We start from the raw sequence: 10,033 nt of genomic DNA, 5'->3' as shown, positions 1-10,033 counted from the left end.
TGAATAAGCACACACAAGAAGAAAAAATTCCAAGAATTAAGCACAAGAAAAAAGGAACCATGTGGTGATCATCTATGATAGACTTGTTCATCTCAGCAGTATAACAATCAAGAACAATTCTAAAGGACTTGTATTGGAAAATATCATCCACAACCAGAAAAGGAACTGTAGAGCCAGAATGCATTACAAAGCTTACTATTTTCAAGTTTTAAAAATTTGTTTTATGTTTTTTCCTCTCATGTTTTTTTTCTTTTGTTGTGATTATTTTTTTCACAACACGGTTAATATGGAGATATGTTTAACATAGTTATACAAATATAACCTAGATTAGGATGTCATGTCTCATCTGTCACAGGGAGTGGGGAGGGAAAAAAGGAAGGAAAAAAATGTGAAACTCAAAACTTTAACAAAAAATGATGTTGAAAACTATTTCTGTTGGAAAAACAAATTTTAACAAAGGATACTGTATGATCAATATGGATCTGTTTCTTTTTATTGCAGGAGAAAATCCAGATTATCTTGACCAGGTGTACATAGAGTGTTTGATTAAATAACAAAATGAATGAATACATACAAGAAAATGAAAGACACTTTTGTTGACAAAGACTTTGAAACTTATCAAGACAGCAGAAAAAAATCTCACAGTGATTTTAGATGATCCATTTGATGATACAGTTGGTGTACCAATTCCTGATTGATCACTGGAACCAACCAAGGAACAACTAGAAAGTAGCTGAATAGAAGATGAAAAAATTGATAATTTATAAAGGAGATCAGTTGAAGAAACAATGATTAGGAAAGTGGGGAAAAAACCAAAAGCTCAGTTCATTCTTTTAGAAGTGATGGGACAATTGCCAGATGCAGATAATCAAGCTTCCAGAAACTGTGCTTGAATTGAATCCAGTGACCATAGATGAATAATAAGTTTCTCAAGATTTGTGTCCATAACAAGCTGTAAAGTTGTGACTGAAAGACGGGAGAGTTCCTTTGTTATGCATTTATTGAATTTGAAAATGAAGACCATTGTGAAAAATATTTTTTCAAAATCTATTATGTACTTAGAGATGAGATGAACATATATAGATTTTAGTCTGTTGCAAAAGTTAAAAGGAGAGGGAAAGCTGGGAAATATATACCAAGAATAATTTCAAGGAATATATATTTTAAAAAGGACCAGGAAAATTCTTTAAAATTTGCTCTCAAAGATAAAGTAGAACACAAACAGGACACAAAATATGACCTTGTGCTAGATGATGAGGCAGACAATCACTTACATTTAAATAAAATGCATAAGAAGAAAACTCACCACTGTTCTGAAGAGAATTACAACAGTATGAAAAAGAATGTAGTGAAGATAAGTGAAAGAGTGAAAAAAAAAAGGAAGTATCTCAAAGCCACAGGCCCATTGAATCTTGGGATAGTTGTCTATAATAGTAACACTAAGTCTAAACACCAAATAGAACCCCATGAAAGAGAAAGGGATAAAAAAGGAAGTCCAAAAACAATTAAAGACAAAGACCTAAGCACAAATGAAGAACCTAAGGCAGAAGTTAAATGACTTGCCTAGGGTCATACAGGTAAGTGTTTAAAGTTGTATTTAAACAGATCTTTCTTACTCCATGTCTGGAGCTCTATCCACTTTGCCACTTAAATGGTGGGAATAAAAAACAAAAGTCAAATGAACAGTTTCTCCCTTTGAGGCGTTTTCAATTTTTTGAGTGTCCAAGCACACATATAAATATATGCAAAACAAATAATATAATTTTGGTAGGATGGAATTAGTAGCTCGGGGGGATCAGAAAGGATCTATAAATTGAACTTTGAAGCCAACTAGGGATTCCAAGAATGAAACCATAAGGGAGTGTGCTATAGGCTGGGGAGGGGTGGGGGTTGTAACAGCCTGGATAAAGGTAGAGAGGTGGGACATGGAATGTTGTTATTGAGGAACAGCAAGAAGTATAATTTGACTGTAGTTTGGTTGGACCTTTGAAGGTGGAGAGAGGATTAAATATAATAGGTCTAGCACGGTATGTTATGAAGAGTTTTAGAAACCTAACAGGTATGTCTCCCTTGTATCTAGAGAGAGATACACAAACTCATAAAAGGTCAATTGAGAAATTAATCCCAGGCACTATTCTTCTGAGCGCACAGTTCTTTGTGAATGCCCTTTCTGTGGAATCTCAGAAAGTTCCTGGTCTGCTGAATCTTTTCTTGTTGAGAAAAAGTCAAATTGTTAGTATGAGAAAAGTCTCAGTCCTTAGTGACCTGACTTTCTCCATGGAATGCTGAGAATGGCTTTAGATGCAGCTCCAGAATAGCTGTGATTTTCCCAGCTCTGTACCCATGTTCTTTTTCCTTTAAGCCTCTATTACAAGAACATTTTATGTATAACTTCGACCCATCAAAAATAAATAAATCTTATTTTATCTTCATAACCACTCTGCAAGGCAGGTGTTTTTATTATGGCCAATTAATAGTAGCTAACATTTATATGGTGCTTACTTTTGCCAAGTGCTTTATAATTAATATTTCATTTGATCCTCACAACAACTCTGGGAGATAGGTGCTATTATTTTCCACATTTTACAGATGAGCAAATTCAGGCAAACAAAGGTTAAATTACTTGGCCAGAAAAACATGGCTAGTGTCTGAGGATAGATTTGAGTTTAGGCTTTCCTGACTCCAGGTTGGGTACTCTATCATTTACTATAATACCTAGTTGCTCCAAGTTCTTAGTGGGGAGAGAGATAGAGATCTTTTTTTTATAACTTTAGGGACTGTCCCAGAATGAGGGACAGCTCTGTATAGAAGAGAATCATTAATTCATTATTTTATAGCATCCCTAAAGTAAAGACAGAGGTGATGGATCTGGACCAGCCCTAGTCAGAAAAGATTAAGCTGCTTCTGCTGGAGGGAAGTTTGTAAGTGAACCGGGGCAGCTAGATGATGCAGTGGATAGAGCACTGGCCTTGGATTCAGGAAGACTGGACGGGACCTATTCTAGAGCAACACTTTTTTTTGTTTGATGAAGTAATGGAAACCCAGAGAGTAAAGTAACTTATCCAAGGACACACAGTAAGTTAGTGATAGAAATGGCACTAAGAACTCAGGTTTCCTGATTCCCAATCCAAAATTTTTCTACTGTACTATACTGCTGGAAGAAAATAAGGGGGAAATCATTTAATTAGTAGATATTTTAAAAACTATTTTAACTAGTTTTATTTAACTTTAGTTATTGCTATTATTATTATCATTATTATTTTTGTAACAGTGCTTGAAGTTTCCAGCTTCATGTGGCCAGGAATAATTCCCTAAATTAATGAAAAAAAAGAAGTCCATGAAATTATTCATTGAATTGTAAAGTTCTCCTATCTAATTTTTGCTGCTGGAAGTTTTTTTGAGTTTTAAGTTTTCTTAAGTATTCTTATGGTAGAGATATGGCTCTTGCTAAGATGAATCAACAGTTGTATCAATATTGTGGAAAAAATTCTGAATGCAGAGTCAAAAAAGTCAAATTAAGTTGACTCTGCTACTTGACTGATAAATGATTGAGTATAATGATGATGATGATGATGATGATGATGATTATGATGGATGGTAATGATGACCTTAGGGGATCAGGTATGTGATTTCCTCTGTACAAGGAACTCCTGGAAACTCCCTCTAATGAGGAAGTAGCTACTTAGCAAGTTATAGTTTTTTTTTTTTTTTGAGTTGCCTAGGGACATTAAGAGGTTAAGGGACTTGCAGAGTGTCACAAAACTAGCATAAAAGGTAAAACTTGAACCCAGATTCAGAGGCTTACTGTTCATCCACTACATCATAGTGCCTCTCACCTGATGTTTGTAGTGTGCTTTAAAGTTTTCAAATCTCTTTATATATATTATCAATTTACTCCTCTGAGTCTCAGTTTCCTCAGCTGTAAAATGATCATCTTTCAGGTCCCTCCTAGTGCTGATAGTGTGGGTGAACTATGAATTCCTCCCACAGGGTAATAAGCCCCATAAAAGCTTTTATGTTCAACGATTGGTGATGTGGGTGGCAATCACAACCCCTCCCCCGAAAAGCTACCCTAGCAAAATGAACACAAATGTTACCATGGGAGAAGAAACCACATATATTGATATGGTTGCATTTAGCCATTTAGACATGAATCTTGTACTGGAAAAAACCACTCATTAAATCTTTTGGTGCTGCTACGTCATAGGAGATTGTTGGGTCATCATGTCATAGGCTTGGAAGGAGGTGGTAGTAAGACTCAGAGAGAAGTGGATAGAGGGGATAGAGGCAACAGTATCATTTATTCTTAGTGATTGTTTATAAATCCAGTATTTTTTCTGCCCTTCTGCAGTCTCTTCAAGCAAATCTTAATGACCAAAAAGACTCTGGGACCTTAAAGGTACATACTGCAAAATACCCAATAAACTATGAAAAGGGATTTAGACATCAAATATAATAAGAATCTGACTAAGGGGATTATATTTATATTTACAGATTGGAAATTTCCTGCACCATGCACAGAAAAAAGTACATTGGAATTAGAAGAATACAATAAAGCATATGCCATTCAGGTACACACAAAATGTATTTGTATATACATATATAAATAAACATATGATATAACACTAGTATATGAAATATAAACAGTATTCTGAAATATACAGCAACCAAATTTAAAAAATATATAAATATATTACACACATTTTATACATGCATAAAATATATGCAATCCATGTGGATACCATTTATGTTTATATATATATATATAATTAAATATATATTATAAGGATAATAATATGTATCTATATTTCCATAACAACCCCTTCATATAGAATTTATGCCTTCTATATGTGTAAGAAGGATCTACTATATAATAATAAAAGAAATAATCATTTTGGTGTAACAGATAGTATAGCCCCTGGGGAAAGTTTCTTTTGACAGCACAAATTTGTATGTTCGCCATTCCCAAAGGAAACTAAAAATTAAGAAAATAGACAAGTCAAAATCCTGGTTTCATTGGCAACAAAATGATACATGCATGATCAATCCTGTTTCCATTCCTTATCCTAATCGGTTTTTTCCTTCTCTTTAGACCTTTCTTTTTTTTTTTTTTTTTTTTTTTTTTTTTTTGGTATTAGTAAGCTCTAATGGGAATTAAAATGATGTTACTTGAATTATGTTCCTCCTTACATTCAGTTCTTAAAACTGGTAGAGAGACTGCTGTCTGTGTAGCAAGCACAATCAGATCATGATGGACTTTGTTTTTCTTTCCTGAATAATTGTCAGAAAAAAAATCACCTTTGGGACACATCTATTCTCTACTGCTAAGTGCGTATGTTACCTTCCCCCTGTAACCAACATGAACACACACTCTCATTATAATACCCTTATAACTATAAACCCTTCCAGCTGTATCTAGGATGCTGTGGACCAGTACATTTTATTTTTTAAAAAGAAAGAATAATAAAAAGAAAAACAATCTTACCCTTCTGCTGATCAAACATAGATGAGGTGCTAAAATCCATGGTGTCGTAGATCAGACTGGCTTACCATTCAGACTGGACCAAAATCATCTTCCAGATCTCTAGAGTGGAAAAAACCCCACACTGCACCATTGCCCACGTTTGAGCCCATAGAACACTCACTGATAGCTGTGGTCAAGTCCTCTCATGTGAAAATTAAACATGTGTCACAGCTTCAGGTTGTTGTCAAGGCAAATAAAAGGGACCAGGTAAAAGCTATGAAGGAAATACTAGAATAGGAATAGAATCTCTTTGAATGCCCTCACAGGATAGCTATTTACCATACGTCTTTGTGTGTATGTGTATTTGTGTGCTTGTGTGTGTGTGTGTGTATGTGGGGGGGGGGATGGGGAGAACCATCCCCAAGCCCCCAGTGTTATATGGGGGGGAGGGACAATCTGCCTTTTATCCAGGTTGAGGAAGATGCTGCAGGTCACCCTGCATTAGCAGCATGAAAGCTGTTTTAAACAAACAGAAATCTCAATCGGTGAGGATCCATAGTGCCATACGGAGCATGTGCAAAACTGCCAATGCAGTTCGGATACTAATTTACTCCTTGTAGGATGCAAACGACATTCGGAGTGAAGCAGTGGTCTCTCTGGAGCTACAACATAATAGTGTCAACTACAAGCTAAATAGTGTGGCATCTAGGAAGGCCATGTGTGAATATATAGACTTTCATCTACTAACCTCCTCTTTAGCTTTAGCAGTGATCTTTGAATTATGGGAGAAGTTGAATAGCAAAGGATTTTATAAAAATCACTTTCCAGGGCTTTGGAAGAATTAAACCTGACATTCTCAAAGGCAAGGAAGGGTCTGACCCATTCCAAATAGTCTACTGTATTGTTGTACCTTTATTGTATCATATTGTAGCACTAATACTCTTGCTGACAAATATAGTGATCACTCTCAATTGTGATAATTCAAGGAGCAAATAATTCACTTTGATATCATAAGGATGCAATGTGGTACTTTAATGTTAATATACAGGATGAATTCAATGCTCTTTTAATCCACTCTCAATGCTCAATTGCTCCAAATTTCATACAATCAGAAACACACCTGGAAGGAGTTTTAGGGACCATCTTGCCTAACCTGCATTTGAACAGGAATCTCCCTGCAATATCCCTGAGAAATATTTAACCAGTCTCCCTTTTTTAAGGGTTTTTTTGCAAGGCAAATGGGGTTAAGTGACTTGCCCAAGGCCACACAGTTAGGTAATTATTAAGTGTCTGAGGCCGGATTTGAACTCAGGGACTCCTGACTTCAGGGCCGGCGCTCTCTCCACTGTGCCACCTAGCCACCCCCCCGCCAGTCTCCTTTTTAAGACCTCCACTGGCTGTGGCAGGGAACCTGATGTCTTCTGTGCTGCCCATTCAACTTCAGGACTCTTCCATTTCCTAGGGTGTTTTCTTTTGCTTAGAGTCATAATCTTCCCTTCTGCCACTTGAGATCCAGGATTCTACCTAGATCCTCTCTGGGTTTAAAAGCAAACCCAAATCTTCTCTGGGCATACCTTGTTTTCTTACACTTCATTTTTTGCTTCATAGATATTGTGTTTTTATGAAGTGAAGGCTTGTGGCTACCCTGCATTGAACAAGTCTACCAGTGCATTTTTCCAACTGTATGTGCTCTTATGATGTATCTATGTCTCATTTTGATAATTTTTTCTCAATAGGTCAAACTTCTTCATTATTGTAACATCTGTTAGTTATCTATGGTTTTGATATTACAATTGTATTTGGTTTGAGGTATCATGAACCACATTCATATCAATTGGTAAACTTGAGAAATGTTGTGTGTGCTCTGACTGCTTCACTGATCAAGACAAGCTTCCTCTTTCCCAGATGAGCCCATCCTACCCTACTGCTTTCAGCTGCAGTTTTTGCTTTTGTCACTTTGTTCATTCTCTGATTTAGGAGCTTCAATAGCCTCTTTTCTTTTGCTCTTCTCATATGCAGCATTATATTTTTCCCATGGAAATATATGTGCTTAGCAAGCCAAGTAGAAATACTGTTTTGAAAAGTCAGGAAAATGATGATATTTAGAAAGAGAGGGCAAATGACAGGAAAATAAATTGTGAAGGATTAGGACTGAAATTGCAGGTGAGTGATGAAATTCAAAGTAAGATGGCAAAGGATCAATAAAGGAGTGAAAGGAGAAGAAGGAAGAGATAAAAAAAAAGGAAAAGAACCTATATGCATATATACAAAGATATTTATAGTAGGTAGCTGTAAGTGAAGTGGCCTTTCAGTTCTGTTCATTTCATTCCCCCACATCACTTGAATTTGTCCCCTCCTCTTTATTCCTACCTAGGATCTTTTGACCACTCCACCTGAATGACAAAGGACCAGTGGAATAGACAGATTATAGACTCAGAGGACCTGATTTCAAAGTCCATCTTTTGCCATTCATCTGTATGACATCCTGTAAATTGCTTAATCTTGCCAAATTTCCATTTTCTTATCTGTAAAATGAAGGAAGGAATGAATTGAATCTCTAGGACACCTTGTTCTTAATCTATGACCCTATCATTATTGTTTCTTTATAGACCTTCCTGCCCATCTCTCCCTCTCCATCCTACATACTGTTCTGTTCTGCCTATGAGGAATCATTATTCAGACTTGGGAAAGCAAGGGTCGAAAAATACAAAAATTTATTAAAAAGTTACAGCACATAGGAAGGGATTGGGAGGGATGGAGAGAGAGAGAGAGAGAGAGAGAGAGAGAGAGAGAGAGAGAGAGAGAGAGAGAGAGAGAGAGAGAGAGAGAGAAACAGCCAAGCAGCATTGGCTGGGCCACAGACCAGAGAAGACTGCAGCCCTGAGTGGGAGTCTAACCCAGGTTTTTATGTCTTGCCTCTCATCCAGAGGGCAAAAGGTAAAGTCCCTTTATCTTACAGCACTGGGAATTAGGTAGAAGGTAAAGCCCAAGGAGATCAGGATGCAAATTTTACATTACACAATGAATCAATGGTACATCAAGAATGGGGATCGCCATCCAATCTGAGGAGATTCTACAGTCATAATTCTCTTTATCTTTTCTATGGTAGTCAATCGACATCTCAAGAGTAGGTGGTAGTCAATTTTCATTTCCACCCAATTTCTTTCTGTTACATTCACAATCCTATTCATCTTTTCCTTACAATACTATTACCGGTCTAATCTTTCTTGTCTATAAATCTAGTTGTGTTATTTTTCTGTGCAAAAAGAGATGTTGATGACTCCCTGTTTACTATGGCATAAAAGTTAAATCTGTTCTGCTTAGCATTCAAGGTCCTCCATAATATGGCACTCCTGTATCTTTTTAGAGACAATGTCTTTATTTCATATTACTCCCTTCTCTGTACTTTATACAGTATGAAAATTGGGCTCTAATCCCCTACACATGGGCTGTGCTATCACACATTTATCTTCTTACCCTCTTTCTCTATCTGGGTTACATCACTTTCCCCTCTTTATCTGTTGAATTCTTCCCTTGGCTTAAAGACAGCTAAAATGCTACTTCCTGTAGAAAATATTTTCTAATAATCTCCCTATCTCTTATTGCCAATGGAATTCATACTCACATGGAATTTAGAGCTCTTTAAAAAGGAAGGAAAGAAAGAAGTGGAAGAAAGAAAAGAAGGAAGTTAGGGAGGAAATCAAGAATTTATTAAGGGTATTACCACTAAGTATTGGTGATACAAATGTAGGTAAAAAAAAATTAATACCTGCCCTCAGGAAGCTTACATTCTAAAGGGGGAAGACAACATAAAAAAGGAGGTGAAAAGCAGGGTGAGAAAGAGAAATTATTTGACTGGGTGTTGGGGTTCCTTGGTCTGAAGTCTGATAGTCCTAGTAGGAGTTCTTTTTGTACCTTCTTAGGAAAAATGAGATATTCTTATACAAAGAATGAGGTCTTGTTCTGACCAAAACACAGTACAAAGGTCTGTTTTTGTTTTGTTTTGTTTTTACTGGAGGAAATGAAAAACAAGGTTGGGAATATGGAAAGGTAATATGGAAAGTACATTGGGAGGATGAGATGCTGGTGAAAGTACGGTATAAGTAAAGACTTTGTCTTTTTTCCTTGGTTTTTACTCTTACTTAGGGTCATTTGCCTAAGAATTTGGGGAAAATCTTTAAACAAAGTTGGATTTAACAATCCTAGCTTCAATATACTCTGTGTGTGTGTGTGTGTGTGTGTGTGTGTGTCTAAGTGCATTTTTTTAACTGAGTCCTTGAAATGAGGGTCTGGGAAAATAGCATTCCCATTAAGTGCTAAATGGTATTTATAAGGACTTTTATAACCCTATATCAGGTAATTTTCTGGGGAAAAAAAACTTTGAATCAGTACAAGACAAAAGGAGTCAAAAAGCATAGACAATCTTAGCTTGGGGCACACTAACTGATTTTTATTTAGATTCTCTTGGCTAAGTGTGAAACTCGGAGTACAGTTGACTGTACTCTAAAAAACTCTGCTTCCAAGATTTTCCCCAGTTGACCAGCAATTGAATCAGAGAAAACACAAAAG

General features: G+C 36.3%; 1 pseudogene; it reads left to right on the top strand.

The window, feature by feature from the left end:
- The first annotated feature begins 413 nt into the window (after positions 1 to 413).
- LOC141499022 (peptidyl-prolyl cis-trans isomerase-like 4 pseudogene) lies at positions 414 to 4,371 on the top strand (annotated as a pseudogene).
- Positions 4,372 to 10,033: the final 5,662 nt, after the last annotated feature.

The sequence above is a fragment of the Macrotis lagotis genome, chromosome X (assembly GCF_037893015.1).
Source record: "Macrotis lagotis isolate mMagLag1 chromosome X, bilby.v1.9.chrom.fasta, whole genome shotgun sequence".
Taxonomy (NCBI): Eukaryota; Metazoa; Chordata; class Mammalia; order Peramelemorphia; family Peramelidae; genus Macrotis; species Macrotis lagotis.
Note: the sequence above shows the minus strand (reverse complement) of the source record. Positions and strands in the feature narration are given on the sequence as shown.